A 16,361-nucleotide genomic window follows, 5' to 3' on the forward strand; every position below is an offset into this window, starting at 1 on the left:
TCTGCTCTGGTTACTGCCGAGAAGACAGCAGTCTGACTGACACAGTAGCTTCGCTGTTGCTTCCCGACTCCGACTGGTTTCGGGAGCAGCGAACAAAAGTTCGTAATCGTAATTTTATTTCGAAACACAAATCACACCATTAACCTACTCAAATCGAGTGTGAAATTAAATTTGCTTCCCAGAGTAGACGGCACAGAACGACGTCGAATTCTATACCGTTCGGTGCTGCCTTTGCTAACTGCTTTCTCAAGGGCAGAGAGTGAAGTTTTGGTAAATGATTTGGAAGTTGGTTTTTCGATTTCAGTTTGTGTATATTTAGTTAAATAGTGAACGGTGAAGGTGTTGTATAAGGAATATTTTTTAAAAGCAAACTTGAAGTACATATAAACCTTCAAACGCATATCAGGACATCATCAGATAATTATCATATTTGAAATATAAATAAATATTTATTATTATTTTAATGCTTTACATTTGTGTAAATACTTACAAAATGGTATTTAAATTACACTTGTATTTTCTATCATAAATTTAAGTAAATTTCCTTTGCAACGCATTGGAAAACATTTTACGATCTTTTTCATATTTATCTTTCAAATTTTTGATATACTTAGCAAAAACTAAGTGTAACATTATCAAAATTACTTTAATTACGTTTGGTTAACAAAGTTTTCTTTTTAGTTTTAGACAACTTTTCTTTGCCGAATTACTTTTAAATGAGAGGTTGAATTTAAAATTATTTGTATTCTTCCGTTCTTCATGAATAGAAAAAAAGGGCAAAAAGAAGGAGTGGTCAGCATTTTTATCGATTAGTATTTAATCAACCGAGAAATAATATTGCAAATGACGCAAATTAAAAATTAAAACGCTTTCCTTAATGCATATTTCATACATTCTTTATGCTGTATGTACATCAATAGAGTCACTTAAGTACATCCATCAAAAGCTATCACTTGCAGTAGAACTAAAGAACACAAAGCCCTTTCACTCATCTGCTCACTGTCTTCCGCTTGCCTTAATCTCACCTGCCAACGGAATTTCGATGCGATTGTTATTTCAACCATATGAAACTGTGCAATGAGTTGAGTAGAAAATGAGTCTTCTCGGCCTGTTCGGACACACTTTCGCTTCCGGCACCAAGCAGAATGCACCAGACTTTATCCGAAACTTTCGCAAGTAACTTTCCACGTGTGTGTGTGTGTGTGTATGTTTCCAGCCTCATGCTGGATTGGGGATTCGTTTTTCCCCAATGGAAGCCGCAATCAACTGATTGCTGCAATCGAGCTCATCACATTTGGTTCGTACCCGTTGGACGCCTCGAAACTCGGGAGGAAAAGTTTAAATGAGTCTTAGACGATGGGCTATCTTTTGATCGAGACTTATGACAGTGTTGGTGAAAGTTTGCACCCGCCTCAATCGGTACATAATCAAGGCAGCTTTTCAAGAAGCGTACGATATTTAGTCAGAAGTAGTTGCTTGTGGGAAGAAGTTTTTGAATTTGATCAGTTCATAAATGTGTTTGTGGTGATGTTAGATATCTAGCTGTGAATGAATCTGCAGTTACCATTTAAAAAACGGGATAGTTATGGAAGGAGTCTTATTTAATGGTTCATCAAAACAGCAAACTTCACTCTATTTAGATTTCATCTGAATGCGAAAAACACGAATCCGTTGCGCCATCTTCCAAAACACCTTCCTATTTCACTCTCGATTAAACAAACTGGAATGCAATCAGCAGGAAAAACAAACAAGTACCACGTACATCCAGGTATTTTCGTACTTCCGCACACACCACGTAAGCATGTTGTTCTTCATTCCCAACCAAAGACTCGCCGAAAAACCCGCAAAGCGATGATCTACAAATTATAGCTTTCCGTGCACGGTTCAAAACACCAGCAGCCACCGGCAAGACTAGTTCTTGGCGGGCGTGTTGCGTGCTTTCCTACTCCTCTGAAACCGGGGAAAAAACATGACTCTCGGGTCTTAAATGAATTAGTTTATCGCTTAATCAGAGATCCCATCAATAAAAACGGTTAATGCTTATCCGATTAGTGTGACGGTGGGTAGAGAGAAAGCAACAAAAAAAAGTGGGAAAACTTTTCTCTCGTCTTCTACTCCGAAGGAATGTTCCTGTGAGCTTCGAGTGAAAGAGTTCCACGTATCACGCATGTCTTGCTCTGTGGGTGTATGTTTGGTTGGTTGTGTGTGATTGAGGACGTGATAGGGCTAAAACGGAAACTTTGAGCTGAAGGAAAAAGAACAACATTGATCTAGCTGTAGCGTAGTCAGCTCACTAGATCATCATCATCATCATCATCACTATTAGAATTGGATGAGGTACCGGTGAACTTGGTAGATGAATGGGACGGTGCGTTAAAGGACCACATGGTGTGCATTTTCTTTATCCTTCGCAAAGCGCCCATTACATCTCCTGTTTTGTTCGGATGTTCTTCAAACACCCGGAATCCCGGAATTGGGATTGTGTGTATGTTTTTCTACATCAAACACTTTGTCAACAAAACCCTAATCTGATAAGCGAAACTTGGAACTCGTTTGCGCCGTACCGTAGCTCTAAATCCAGAACCTGAATCTGAGATTCCAATGCTACAAGGTACACGGTACGGCTGCTCGGCGTATCGAAAGTTTGTTATATTTCCGTTTTTTTTTCTTTTGTTCGTTCAAAAAGTGGACCCCGAAAGCAAGCTTGAAATAGAAACGTTTCTCGGAACAAACATGGGCCGGCTGGGAATTGGAAAAACTGGAACTTACTGGAGCAAAAGTACACAACTAAACGTACCGGCTAATGATACGAGCGCTACCAAGTCTAAGCTCTCGGTTAGATTGTGGAAACAAGCCTCTCAGGGGACAGCAATGATAGCAGAGTGTGGCCACTGTTTACTTGTCACCCAGCGTTGACCCATTGAGCAAACACATTGGCGCAAGGTTTGCAGGTCTAATGTCCCAACCAAGAACTAGGGAGCGCTTAGTGTAGCGGTCTCTGTCTGCATGTGTTTGCTGGAGAATTTGTACTTCCGGATTAAAATTTAATTATTCAACTCATGTAAAACGCAAAGCGACACGCTTGCATCACCGAAGAAAACTTTCCATCCATCCTTCTGGGCCAAAAGAGATGAAAGTGAACTATCGGCAGGCTGTCTACTGGCCGGAGATAATTTCTCGTCCTTTCATCCGGGCTTAGCAAACCCGGCACAGGGCAGAAGAAGCGAAAGAAAACGTGTGTGTATGAGCGAAACGGAATCGTAAAACATCAAAACCCACGAAAAAGCCTTCCCGGTTGGATCGTTGGTCTGATGTCGCTTCCCAGTAAAGACTCACTTTGTTTATTCAGTTTTACAGAGCAAATTTATGGTGCTCGTAACATTGGTGCTACGTCCACGGCACTTCTGGGGGGGGGTTTCAAATGGGAGAGTAACTTTTCCCCTACTGAAAATGCAAAGACAACTTGAAGGAGGAGGAGAAATTCTTGCCCAGTGGCGGGGGTGAGATTGGTGGTACAAACTTTCACCATCCGATCCGAACTCTAAAACTGACGAGGGAAAGCGCTAAGGTGCGTTGCGCTGCAAGTGTAAAGGGGAAAAAATAGTCTGCGGGAAAATATGTCTTTGCTTGCGTGTAAGAGGATCCGGTTGCGGTGGATCCTTACAACAGTAGTGAAGTTGAGCCTTATGAGTAGCATCCAGCATTCGCTTTGATGGGAACAGACGAAACCTCAACGGAGTTCCGAGTGATGTACTGAGCTGTCGGACGGTAAGGCACAGGAGAAGAAGGAAACTAAAGCAGAGTAAAAATAAAAAAGAAGCTCAGATAAGGCAGGTCCAGGAGGTATAGCTCCCTCTTTCACCCGTTACCGGTTGAGCTCAGAAGTGAAGCGACTGGTAACTTTGAGTAAATATCTTCAACACCATCATCTTCAGGTTTCACCGGATCGCGCATGCGAGGGGAGGGGGGGGGGGGGGTGAAGAAGCATCTACGGAACTACTACGACAAACTTTATCCATTTTGACTATCTTGCCGTTCGGCTGGGATGAATCGTCGACGTAATCACAACGTGGTGGCGTAACTTCGTCTCAGTCGTCCTTAGTTGGCTGCTGTTAGCCGCTGACAATGCAGCTAGGCGAATGGTGAAAACTCGGTGGTAACAGAAGATTGTTGGTGGCCATCCTTCACACACTCACACACACACACACACACACTCACACAAACACACATAACTCTTTGATTACTGTAGACGATTATAGGAGCCTAGGCTTAATGCCACCGTTTGACGTGGAACTGGCTTGTTGGGGAAATGTTCACAACTTCATCAAACGCGCACACAGAAACCAACAACAACCCGTAGCTTGTGAATTCTTCGAGCTTTGAGGGATTATCAACTGGCTGTCGTGCTGGGTAAGTAGATAGTGGTAAGTATCTTCTTCCTCTTGCACTTGCAACTGCTAATGTTGCGGTGGTTCTTGGGATTGCACACAGCAAAAAAAAATCCATCATTTCATCGGAGTTTGTCGCAGCCATCTTTCATCCAATGGAGAACATTCCACTAACGAGGAAGGTGGCGGGTATAAGCGAAAAGGTTTGGAATGAGAAACTGTTTTCCCGTACGAAAGATGGTGACAAACTTTGACGTCGTCAACGGTGCGCTTAATCCGGAACATTGCCGTGTACACTCAGCCTCGTGGCGGGAATATGGCGGTGGCGCAACGTACGTGCTATACTGTCCACGTTTGCCACACCGAGTTTTTAACTTATTGCAAATGCTAATGAATGGAAAATCCGTGTACGGATCTCTTGCCCTTCCCGTCCGGTTCTCCCTGTACGATGCTCTGGGGAAATTCAATTCTAAAAAGCTTCGGGTCCTCTCCAAAAACCTCTAACCGGTGTTCTGTCGGAAACATAGCTTCCGATACTACGGTGGAACGGAGATAGTAGTACCCCTCCTGATTTCCAAAGCAAACCCGTCTTAAAACGATTCGTCCATGGCTCTTCTTGTTCCGTTTTTTTTTTCTTTGCTTGAATACCGATGAAAAGTAAAATTTCACCATGTTTTCCAACTGATTCTGGTGGGCTGAAAACTGCACTTGCTGCTGTTTGCTGTTTCTCCAGCGTAATTCCGGCCATTCCTGCACGAGCCTGCCGTCCCCGGCAACCATCCGACCGTAACGAAACCAAACAATCAACTTCAAACAACTTTCCTGTTTGAAAATGAACCGAAAAAGGCTCGGAAAAAGGCTCGCTCGGTACCGAGATTCTGTCTCCGATGTGCGTCCGGTTTGCGGGCATTGTCGCAGACCACCGCTGTCCCGTAACTAAGCCGAATGAATGCAGAACAAGTAAATCTGCCTCCTTCTCTCACTCTCCTTCCAGCTTAAACTTTATCAAACGAAACGCTTCCTTCTTCCAGTCAAACGACCAGCAGAAGCAGCTTGGTTGGCAGTGCAAAATTTATATGTAAATTGTTTATAATGTATTCATGAAGCAAATTGCGTTACTTTTCCGCGAGCATCTGGACAGTGTATGTGTGCGCGGAATCGCAGCTTTCAGTTTCGCGGATTGGCACTGCTCTCAATGCGTTCGCCCGAGATATCCACCACGATTGGTTTTTAGCACCCTAATCGTGGAACTTATTATTTCCTACCATCTTCTGGTGAATTTACAGTTCCCATGGTGGTTTAATGGATTCCCGTAACAGATTGCCTCCAACCACGTGAACGAGTGAAGAAGCGTGGGTCTGGAGAGAGGGTTTGGAAAAGTAAACATTTAAATTGGACAAATCATTCCGACACGTAGTTCGCATGGGCGGCTGCAACTGGTGTAGGCGCACCGGTGGGGACAATCGGCTCGAAATTGAACCATTTCACGGTCAATGTGCTGCAAATATGATTCTGTTAAGTGAGGGTGTGTGCATGGGTCGTTCTGGATGAAAGGAGACTTACAAAATGATGTCAGATGGAGAATTTGTTTCATAAGCACTGTAGTGGCGATGATGAACCCGTAGTGTATTGACGATAATTGACTTTGCTGAAAGCTTTGAAGGAAGTTATTTGAAGATACTGAAATTGTTTGGGTTATTAGTTGAAATGAACTGCACATAGCAGATCTGACGACAGAGAATTTTGCTTTTTAGTGGCTCTGACCTTTGATATGTCGGTTAAGGAAACTAAAAAATAAAAATAAAGATTGCAGTAACCTTGGCTCTGTTATGGTAATGGAGTTGGAAAACCTACCTTTAATTTTCATAATATAATTTGTTGACGTGGCAATTAATTTTTAAATTTTATGGACCACAAATCCATGTTAAAGCATCTTAAAGCTGTCTTAATTTAGAAAACTAGAAAACAAGCCGTTTACGTGTACACGGACTCACGCAACGGGAACTATTGAAAATTATGATGCACCGGGAGTTCTCGCTACCGCAGCTTATCCAAGCCAAGCACAATGATCGCTATAATCGCTTGTGCCGCGCTGTAGATCGAGCAGTTGTAGGCCACCAAGATCAAACTACACTGTAGATCTTGCAGCAGGTCAATAATATCCCCTGGTGACTTTGTGCTTAAACTGGTAATAAAAGGTTAACGAACATTACAAGGTCCATGATACAACGTTTACGTTCGATTGCTTAGTTTGTAGGCATAAAGCAGGACTCGTTATTTCAAAACTGATAATAATTTACTATTGTTATTCTGACAAATTTACGTAAACGTTTATAAACTTATTAGTTATAACTGGTTGGAATTTTGCTTTTTTTTTGCTAGAATAAATGAGTCAGTGAGTATTAATTTTGAGCTAGCGTAATAAGTGTAACTTAGCAAACTAAATCTCCTAAGCTCAGGATTCAACTGGTCAATCCCTTTCAATATTCATATCTTCAATCAGAACTCTATGTGAGTCAACTTCATGTATAATTTCTTATAATTCCACTCATATCAGAAGGCTAAGCTGAGAGTAATCTCAAGTGTTAATGATCCAAAGAGGACCTAATGCAACCAAAGCGAACATCTACACAATAATGTTTGGAATCAGTACCCACTAAAAGTTTTATTTATTGTGTTATATTTAAAGTTTTTCTGCTGAAAATCAATTTGTTTTTAAAACATTCACCTGAAGAAAGTCCAATGACCTACGCAAGTGTTTTTGTCACCACAGTGTGAACCTCTCAAAATATTTTCCTGAATCTTAGCAAAGGTTTTATATCGACTGGTCAGTATGAGGCCATATTTCTAGAGCAAAGTATAATGTGGAGAAAAAAAAAACTCAAAACATCACAAACACTACCGTCTGTTGGAAAACATCGAAAGCTGTAATAGCAATCATCCATTAGAAAACCGTGCTAACATGAATGCAGCAAACAGTACGGCGATAAATTCAACAAACAAAGAAATTCAAAGAAATTGCTTCCCATGATGTTTTCAATGCTGAAGCATTGAAAGGATTTTTTTTTTGTTGCTGACAAATAAAACATTCCCTCCGTGTACGCCTCATTTCCAAGAGCTACAAACGCAAACGATGTTATCAAAACGAAACAGCACAAACAACAACAACAGCAACGATGATTAGATTATCGTGAATTAGATTGAGCTTTCAGCACTGTTATTGATGCATTCTGAGATATGTATTTCAATACCCGTAGTCAAATGGACAAAGATACTTAGAACACGCTGAAAGGAGCACCCAGATAAGAAAAAATGTATTCAAAATGTGAATTTTGAAGTACAGAAAAATGGTCCTTTTAGTGCCATTCGGTAACTCGTAAATGTTGAACCAAGTTTTCCACATCTCCTTCGTAAAGAAACATTATGCGTCAATTATGCTTACTGGTTGCAGGAACAAACCGGACAGGAGGAGTATCAAGCGGGAAATAAACGGCACTTCGGAACTAACGACAGGCGCTAAAGAAGAGATTTACCGCTGTGCTGCGGTCTACCTGTTAGTGTCAACCATTAATCATCTGTTTTATCCTTTTTCCTTTCTGTGTGTGTGTGTGCGTCCTATGGCTGGGTTTAACTTCCGCAGGGGTTGCTTTCCACGCTTGTACGCGTATTCGAGCATTAAGCGCTACTTGATCCAGCCTCGGTGTCACTTTCTTTCACGCGTTTGTTCTTTCACGCGTTCGTTAGATGCTTTATTAACCTACCGAAACCTCTACCCAAAAGCGAGGTAGTAATTTCTTCTTGGTTACAGCAAAAAAAGACATTACTGCCCAACTTTTATTTTGCATTGTCATAGAACCATTTATATTGTCTCTCGTTTTCTCGTTCTCGCTTTAGCCTAAACCTTTCTCAAAATTCTTTATCATCCTTTCGTGCTCGCAGCAAAACGCACCTGTATGCGGCCCTTATTTACTGCAGGCGATGATGGAAAAACTGTTTGTTTTCTTCCTGCTGAGTGATCTTCTGATTATGATCACTCTTGCGACGCATCAGTTTGGAACCGGTTTGTCATCAAATTTTTTCCAGTATATTTGATCTTCTTTCTTTATCCCTTTTCTGGATGTTTCCGGTGGTTTTTTTCGGGCATGATGCTGAAAGGTCCACCCGGAAGGCAAATAATGAAACAATGAAACTCATTTCAATGTTTGTCTCTTTGCAAGCCGTATTCTCCTGTTGTCTTTCTCATATCTTTGGCCCGAGATTTTTTTTCGTTTTTTTCGAGCTCTCGCTCTCGAGGCGTATTTGGTTAGCAAAGGATTTACAGTAGGGTTTGGAAATTACACGGAACTAGAACCGCTTACTTAGCTTTTTCATAGCAGAAAGGTTGATTTTTTTCCCCCCAGCATTAACTAGAGTACAAACGAAAAAGCCTTTTCTCCAGAACAACTTCAACAAAAGCGAACGTGGAACTCATTTTAGCTCACTCTGTTATCATACCAGTGCAATCTTGTTGCCTTTTGGGGCGGAATGTGCTTGCCTTTTCGGTCATCGTCTCGAAGTAGATAATCAGCCAACACAAAAAAAAAGCATTCCTCGGCCTCGGGCTGGAAAATCTGTTGTCAAATCTTGTTTATCAAATTGTTCCGGGAAATCGATTTTTACTGTCATCCCTTGAGGATCGTGCGGGCACAGGGTGTGTGGAACGGGTAAACGTTTTATGCACACGGTAAGCATAAAGCGCCGTTTAAAGTGCTAGAATTTGTTTCACTTGACTCATACGCAGCGGGTTCACGATGCTCTTTGACAGCCTAATTGACATTCGCATTAGCGTTGTACACAGGAGGGATCAAAGTAAGCTGACCACCCGGTTGGTGGTCTCTTCTCGAACCAAATGGCTCACATGTTGGCTGTTTAATTTTAACTGTACATCAAACAAACCAGCAAATGGCACGTTTGGAAGATCGTTTTACTTTTTAAGGGTAATATTTTCGATGGAATCGGCGTTATTTGCCTTTGGTGTATGAAAATGGTTCAGTCTGTAGGCGTCAAAGTTTGTGCAAAGTTTTTTCACGCTGTTTTTTAATTGATTTTTCGTGTAGGTTGAGATAAGTAAAATAATTATGCTCTTGTGAAGGTGGGTTCAGATGTTATGGTATAATTAACTTAGACCAGTTGTTTGGGAGGATAGTTATTCGTGGATTCCCCTTATCAACTAGAAGACCTCCACGCTTTCGTCTTTATAATTCTCATTATTTGAAGGCTTTTTTCTCAAAATCTTGGTAACATTTTAAGCCTCAAAGAAGCATGCTATCGGCGACATGACTTGTTGATTTATCAAGGTCTAATAAATTGTACCGAATAGCTTCGAAGCATTCCACTGCTGAAATGAGAACTACTCCCAAAGCGAATAGAACGTTGAATTAATCGATGAAAGCACGCAAACACAGTCGTCCAAGAATATATGCACGTGATTTATTTCTTTGCTGCATGGGACAATTCTCTGTCTGTGTAGGGGCTTTTTTTTTGTTCTCTCTCGTGGGATAGACTTCTTCTAGTGATTTTGAACGCCCTATTTCTGTTCACATTCCCTGTCCGAGGCATGTTAATCGCTGGCTTTGAACAATCCTTTGTATCTGGAGGTCAACGAACAAAAAAAAAAAAAAGACAAACAGCGAAGTGTTTTGCTTTTTGTTATAGCTCCAAACCAAAAATAAGGGCTAGGAGATGGCATGTTCACACCAGCTAGATAGACTAGAGTTTTTGTTTTTGAGCTGCACGATAATTTTGGTGTTTTTTTGTTTTGTGTACCTCTTCTCTCATGACAAGCGTTTTTTGTTGTTGTTGCGTATTTTGCTTTCCCAAACAACTCACCCAAATCTTTCTAATCCTGCAAGATCAGCCGCACATCCGTTGGAAAGAGAAAGAAAGAGTGAGAACCATTCGTCTGGCTGTTCTGCACCGGAACGACAAGTTGCTTTATTTTAGCTGGCAAAACACAAAAAAACCAACATCCTTGCAGAGCATTTTTCTGCAGAGGAAACTCTGCTCTTTTCAAACCCAAGAGACCAAGTATAGCAGCAAACGGCAACGCACACAAAAAACCTACGAAATGGAGTTAGCAAACGTATCCTAAATGTCGCTAACGCTTCCCCGCGACGCAAAAGGGACAAGAGTAAAACGGAGATGACAGCAACATTTCTCAAATGATCCGTTAGAATGTTGCTGTCACTGCGTCCCTCAACTGGTCCCGTGGGGTGGAAAGCAAAACCGTCGCGTCCGTCCCGGCTCAACAACATACTAAAGCAAATGAATGTGGACAGTGAGCGACTGGGTGTGACTGGGTGTCCGAAAGCCGCCCTACCACACCGAGAGCTTGAGCTTGTGTTTTTGGGACATCTTTTCTTAAGTCTTTTTTTCTAGCTTGGTTCTGTGGACTGCTTCGGTGCATGTGCCCGTTTGGGGCGCACAATACAAAGCGAAACCGAAACAGTTCGTTAGGTAATTCGGGCGAAATTACTTAGGCGTAATCACAAAGCGGCTTAATTAATCATCCGGCTGCGAGCCGCGTTACGCGGTTGTTGGTGCTGTTGGGTTTTGGGGGTGTAGAATTAAAATATATACGCGTAAAGGCACATTTGCTTTCGAATGGTCCTGTGAGGACAGTTCCAAGAAGTACTTTCTCTACAGGGATCGTGGCCGTCAGCTAGCAAGTATGGAGCGAGAATGCAAGAGAGAGAGAGAGAGAGAGAGAGAGAGAGAGAGAGAGAGAGAGAGAGAGGGAAGGCACGAGTGGAACGACAGTTGAATGGCGATGAATTGGCAGAATCGACAGGCTTTGAACGGTGTCACACGGAAGGATACAAATGATTTGCGATTTTTCACTCCATGATAACGAGAGGCTGCAAGTGTTACAGATGTGGTAGATTGCTTTCGGGATTAATGAACTAACCTAGAGGCTTTCGGTGGAGTAATTGAAAGAAGACAATAATAAATTTATAGCCATTTTTATGATCGGTCTCATCTGTCAGACAGGGAATTTGTAGATGTTTAAAACAAACTGTATGATTCTAAAACGATCTAAAGCCCGAAGTTCTAAATACAAAGTAAATTGCATTTTCATCAACATACAAATATGTGAACTGCTTGTTTGATTTTGGTTACTCGCTTTATTACTTAAAAAATAGTAAAAGATCTTGAATTGTTTTCAATTGCCGAATCTCAAGCGATAATTTGGCGTCTAATCGTAATTGACATTCTGTTGTTGTTGAGTAAAACAACAACAGCTTAAAACCTCAACAGTACCATTCAACGTGATATCATTTAACGACGCTCCGCACATATGTAAACGAAAATAATAGAACAAACAGTTCTAGTCGAGAAAGTAGACCAAATGCACGGAGCGCAACCGTTTTTGCAGTCAAATTAACAACCTTCAACAGGGACAATGTGTAGGACGCCTGCAGACATATGCAGCCGCTTCCTAGTTCATAGTGGATGAGTTTTTTGATATTTATCTTCCCTACTAGTTTACTAGCCTACCTTGTACCGGCTCAAGTAGTGCTGTAGCTCTTGCACCAGAAAATGGACGAAACATTAGCCACCAGGGACCAAACCGGACGTAATGGCTGGGACGAAACCAGCCACCACGCGCCTCGGCTGTGGCGCGTATTCATAACATGCAGCCGTAAATTAAATGAGAAAGGCAGAGATAGTTACTAAAATAATGGAGAACAAAAGCAGTCAGAAAAGGTTTTCTATTTGGTTTTCTTCTCCAAAATACAGAAAGCGTTAAAAACGCTTCTCGACCCATAAACAGCAGCAGCGTGGAAAGCATACAATCATTTTATCGCTTCCTTTAGCACTTTGCTTTTCATGTTGTGGGTTGGAAGGACTGCAGGCAAAGAATTAACAAAGGTACCGCGATACGGTAGGACTCTTTTTGAAAGACTTCAATCGGTACATGATGTGTGCTGATGAAAGTCACTTGGATGAGCTTTTAGCATTCATAGGTGTGTAAAGCATTACAGAAAAGAAATGTGCAATTAGTGAACGCATGAAAGTATATGATGAATGATCATTTCTGTAAAAATGCAAATGTCACGTTGCTCGGCAGCTGGGTTATTGTATTTGGAGCCTGTAAATACTATGAACTTACTAAACTACAACCACGTTTTAAAATTTCGACATTGTTTCAATCACTTCTAAAACATTTGAATTACAAATTCAATCACCCGTAGAACGAAAGAATGAAAGACTTCGGCGCCAAAATGTATGCAAACTAATAGTTCCCCGTCATGGCGAGTTTGTTAACAACTCACTAATGATTTCTTACAATTTGTTAGCTCGGCTGTAGATTACTGGTCGATCAAAACAAGGGGTTCCAAAAGGCAAAGTACATCCATGAACCTACCCACGAACCTGCCCTTGCCCAATCTTCGCCCTCATTGTCGGCATTCCCGAAGGACACGATCGCTCAACTCTTTCGCGCCTAATGAGATCATTATTGAGAGGATGAATGGGGCGATGATTAAACAACTTCCGGCAGTGATGAGAATTTGTGCTTGGCTGCATCCGCTTTCACAAGAAACAATGCTTTTCAGTGGTTTCAAGCAGGGTGGAAGCGGAGAGCTGGGCTAGGCTGAAAGGAATTTGGTTACCGAGGATAAGAAAATCCTTTCAGACTTGCCATTCGCAGCGATGGGGACACAAACTCACACAAACACATTTTCTTTTATTTCTGTGTATTTTAGCTTTTTTTCCCTTTCCTCGGTCCCACGGAAGCCTATTCTTTTCGTTGCTTCAATTATCTGGCATTCTGGTGGTCTTTCCTAACGTTCGTTTGTTCAAGCGTCGTCGGTCGGTGGATCTTTATGCGATGTAGTGCTGTGGGTTTGTCATCGCTGGTGATGTCGGTGCGATGTGAAATATTCATCATCAGTATCTCTTTCCGTGATTTGGTGCCATTCTTTCATAGTTTAGGCAGCGAAATATCCTTTCTCCGGCATCGACATTTATATTTCGGGTTGTCTAGATAGCCTGTAGTGTGCATCAAAAGTCAGACCACACAGCTGCTGCTTGTGGACGTGGATGACGTAGTAAATGCAGACTGGGTGGTAGCAACAAAAAAAAAAAAAAAGGAAGGGACCAAAACGCAAAAGAGAAACCTCATGCCGGCAGAAAACTCGGTTCGTGAAAGAAGAAGCGTTTTGTTAATAAAAAAATATGATTCCCTTCCCTGTGCAGGGTACGACTTTACTGTAAAGCCTCCTGCAAGAGCATCTGTCACCAAGCGCCACCAAGACGGTACCTAAACCTTAGCCGGCCTGATATCCCCTTGACAACCTACCCCATCCAACGTTGATTTCCAAGTGTATTTATCGTCATCGAACCGGAACTTGCTGGTAATAGCACACACCAGCACATCCGCATCAAACATCGAAAGATCGAATCTGGCTTCCCGGCTGACATCAATCGATTGTGGGGACCAACAAAAAAAAAAAAAAAATCCTGCCTTTGGAAGGTCTTCCTCGCAGAAGAACAATGGCACCGTGCAGAACCAACGCCATAACACTTGCATTGTAACGATGACAACCTAATACGGGGCCGCTCGGCACACATCAGGCGTAGTGTTTTTCAGGCTTGCCCTTGCTTACACAAATTATACGACACAATGTATTATTTTTGATGGGTTTGCGTAGGGTTTTTTGAGTTCGAGTCGTGTGCGTCTATAAAGAACGGTTGTTCCATGGCGATGAAATTGAAATTTATACGCCCCGGTATGTGCTGGTGCTGGCTGCAGCGGTTACAAGATGGCTACCGTTTGACCGTGGAAAACGGTATGATAAAAGGATTTGCTGTTCCTGTTGTGCAGTGGAGTAGGGTAAGCGGTCTTAGAAGAGGGTCATTGCTGCCATTAGCTGTCTTGGTAGACCGCAGAAAGGGTCTCGTTTTGCACCTGTGTTTGCTATGGGTTTATGGGAGATGATGGTCCCAATTGTAAGGGTTCAGCTAATTATATTGTTCAAATAAAGAAAAATTTTCTACGGCATAGTTTGTGTTATGCTGAAACAAGTGTGGTAGTAGTAAATTTCTTAAGAAATGTTATAATTAAAATAAGTAAATTAGTTTAAGTTCAGAAAAATAACGATCACAACTATCCCACTTTTACATGGTAACTGTCCTGATAACGTTCGATTCACCATATTCAAAGAGAGACAAATATTATGCTAGGATCCATTATCTAATAGACGCCCTTAAGTGCCATGTTTTTAGCTCATTTTCCCTCCATGTTCTTCTGATGTGTCTATTTTTGAAACTGTTGAAGGTTCAACTCATAGATTAATTATAAGTTTCACTAATATTTTCTGGGTTATTCAATTTTCAATATTAAGTAACTATTTTTGAAGATCAGATTTATAGAACAAAACCTGAATTTTAATGTAACGATGGAGAAAAATATCAAACAAAGCCAGTTTTTAATCGCATGTAGAATCTTTGGAAATGCTATATAAATTATGGCGCGAATGTTTTGTCAAAAACTTTAGCCTACAAGAGGTATAAGAGGATTGAGCCTCTTCGTCGAAGATGTGTCCCGCACCCGGTTAGTCCATCAATGGCATCAACTCAAGCAAACGTACAGAAAATCGTGATGAGATAGTGGTTGAAAATTATCGTTTGAATTTGAGAAAGATTGCTAATGACTTAAACGTATCTCAATAAACTAGATGAACGCTTATTTTTTCAAACTGCAACTTCTTTAATACTTTGCAGACTCCGTTTTGAGTCAGATAAAAGGCATTCCTTCAATCTTTTAATATTGTTATTTCTCAAGTTAACTAAATAACAAGCATTTGAGAAAAGTGTCTTCGAAGAACATAAAACGATGAGCCATCGAAAAATTCATCATAAAACCACCGAGCTACCTTACACAGAACAACTAATTCCGTTTCTTCTATCATTCAGTTGGTTTGCTTAATGGTGCACCACCAGGAAATGAAGTAACAAAAGCACGGCCTGCGGTTCTTTTGTGTTTGTGAATGTATGTGCATCTGCCAATCCATACAACACAGTGGAGAGACAGGGGAACAGAGGAAAAAAAAAACAGTGCCACAACGCCACTAGACCATCCTATTTATTTCCTTTGGCAACATTTTCGTTTGCCATTGAGCGTCAGCCTTCGAAAGACAGAAGAATTGAAATAAAACTCCAACCGTCACTCGATTCCATCCGTCTTTTGTTGCACTAGCAAGGCTACAGCAACTCTAAAGAAGAACTAAAAACAAGCCACAAAGATCGGATTGTGGTAAACGCATCCTCTTGTCTTTCGAGGGAGAGAGAAATTCTTTCTTTTTACCAAAGGAGGAATTGTTGGGAAGACAGAAAGAAGGCAGATATGGTTTTTTTCACCGGTAAAAACTTTCCACCCATTGCTCACGGTCTTCGGTCGCGGCTTGGTGGCATTTTAATGCCATTCGGCGCTTGCGTTGGAATGCTGGCTGAATTCATTACGCCAAGGAAATCCGTCCTTCGTTATCCTTTTTCACAACAACCGTCTGTCGTTCCGTGTGCGATGGTTGCGTGTGAAATCCGGTTGAATAAAATCGAGCACACAACACAACCACTCGAAGCGTTGCCCCAAAGCGACTAACCTTGGGAAGGTTTGTTCGTAGGCAAAAAAAGAAACGGTTTACTAAATAATTCCGTTTCATCCCGTCCAGCATCAGGCACGGTTACGGCTTGCTAAATTGGAACCTTCGTTGTGCAATGAGCGCCCAATGGATGCGCCCCATTTAGTGTCGGTGGGATAATGTGCTTTAAATACAGTATAGCAAATTAAACACCATATCCGGACCGGTTAGTGCCTTTCTCTGCTTGATGCATCGCAACAAAGCTTGCGTTGGTTGCCGTATGAGCCATCCCGGAGCCATCGGGATTCGAGTGTAAGAAGCTCGAAGAAGCGATACAATAAATTGCACT

The 16,361-nt window shown here is 41.6% G+C and overlaps 1 protein-coding gene across 7 annotated transcripts in view; it reads right to left on the bottom strand.

Moving 5' to 3' along the window:
• The window catches only part of LOC126561301 (cell adhesion molecule Dscam2), an 81,127-nt gene that overhangs the window by 20,047 nt on the left and 44,719 nt on the right, over nucleotides 1-16,361 (bottom strand). The gene's annotated exons all lie outside the window — the stretch shown is intronic.

Source organism: Anopheles maculipalpis, chromosome 3RL, assembly GCF_943734695.1.
Source record: "Anopheles maculipalpis chromosome 3RL, idAnoMacuDA_375_x, whole genome shotgun sequence".
Lineage (NCBI taxonomy): Eukaryota > Metazoa > Arthropoda > Insecta > Diptera > Culicidae > Anopheles > Anopheles maculipalpis.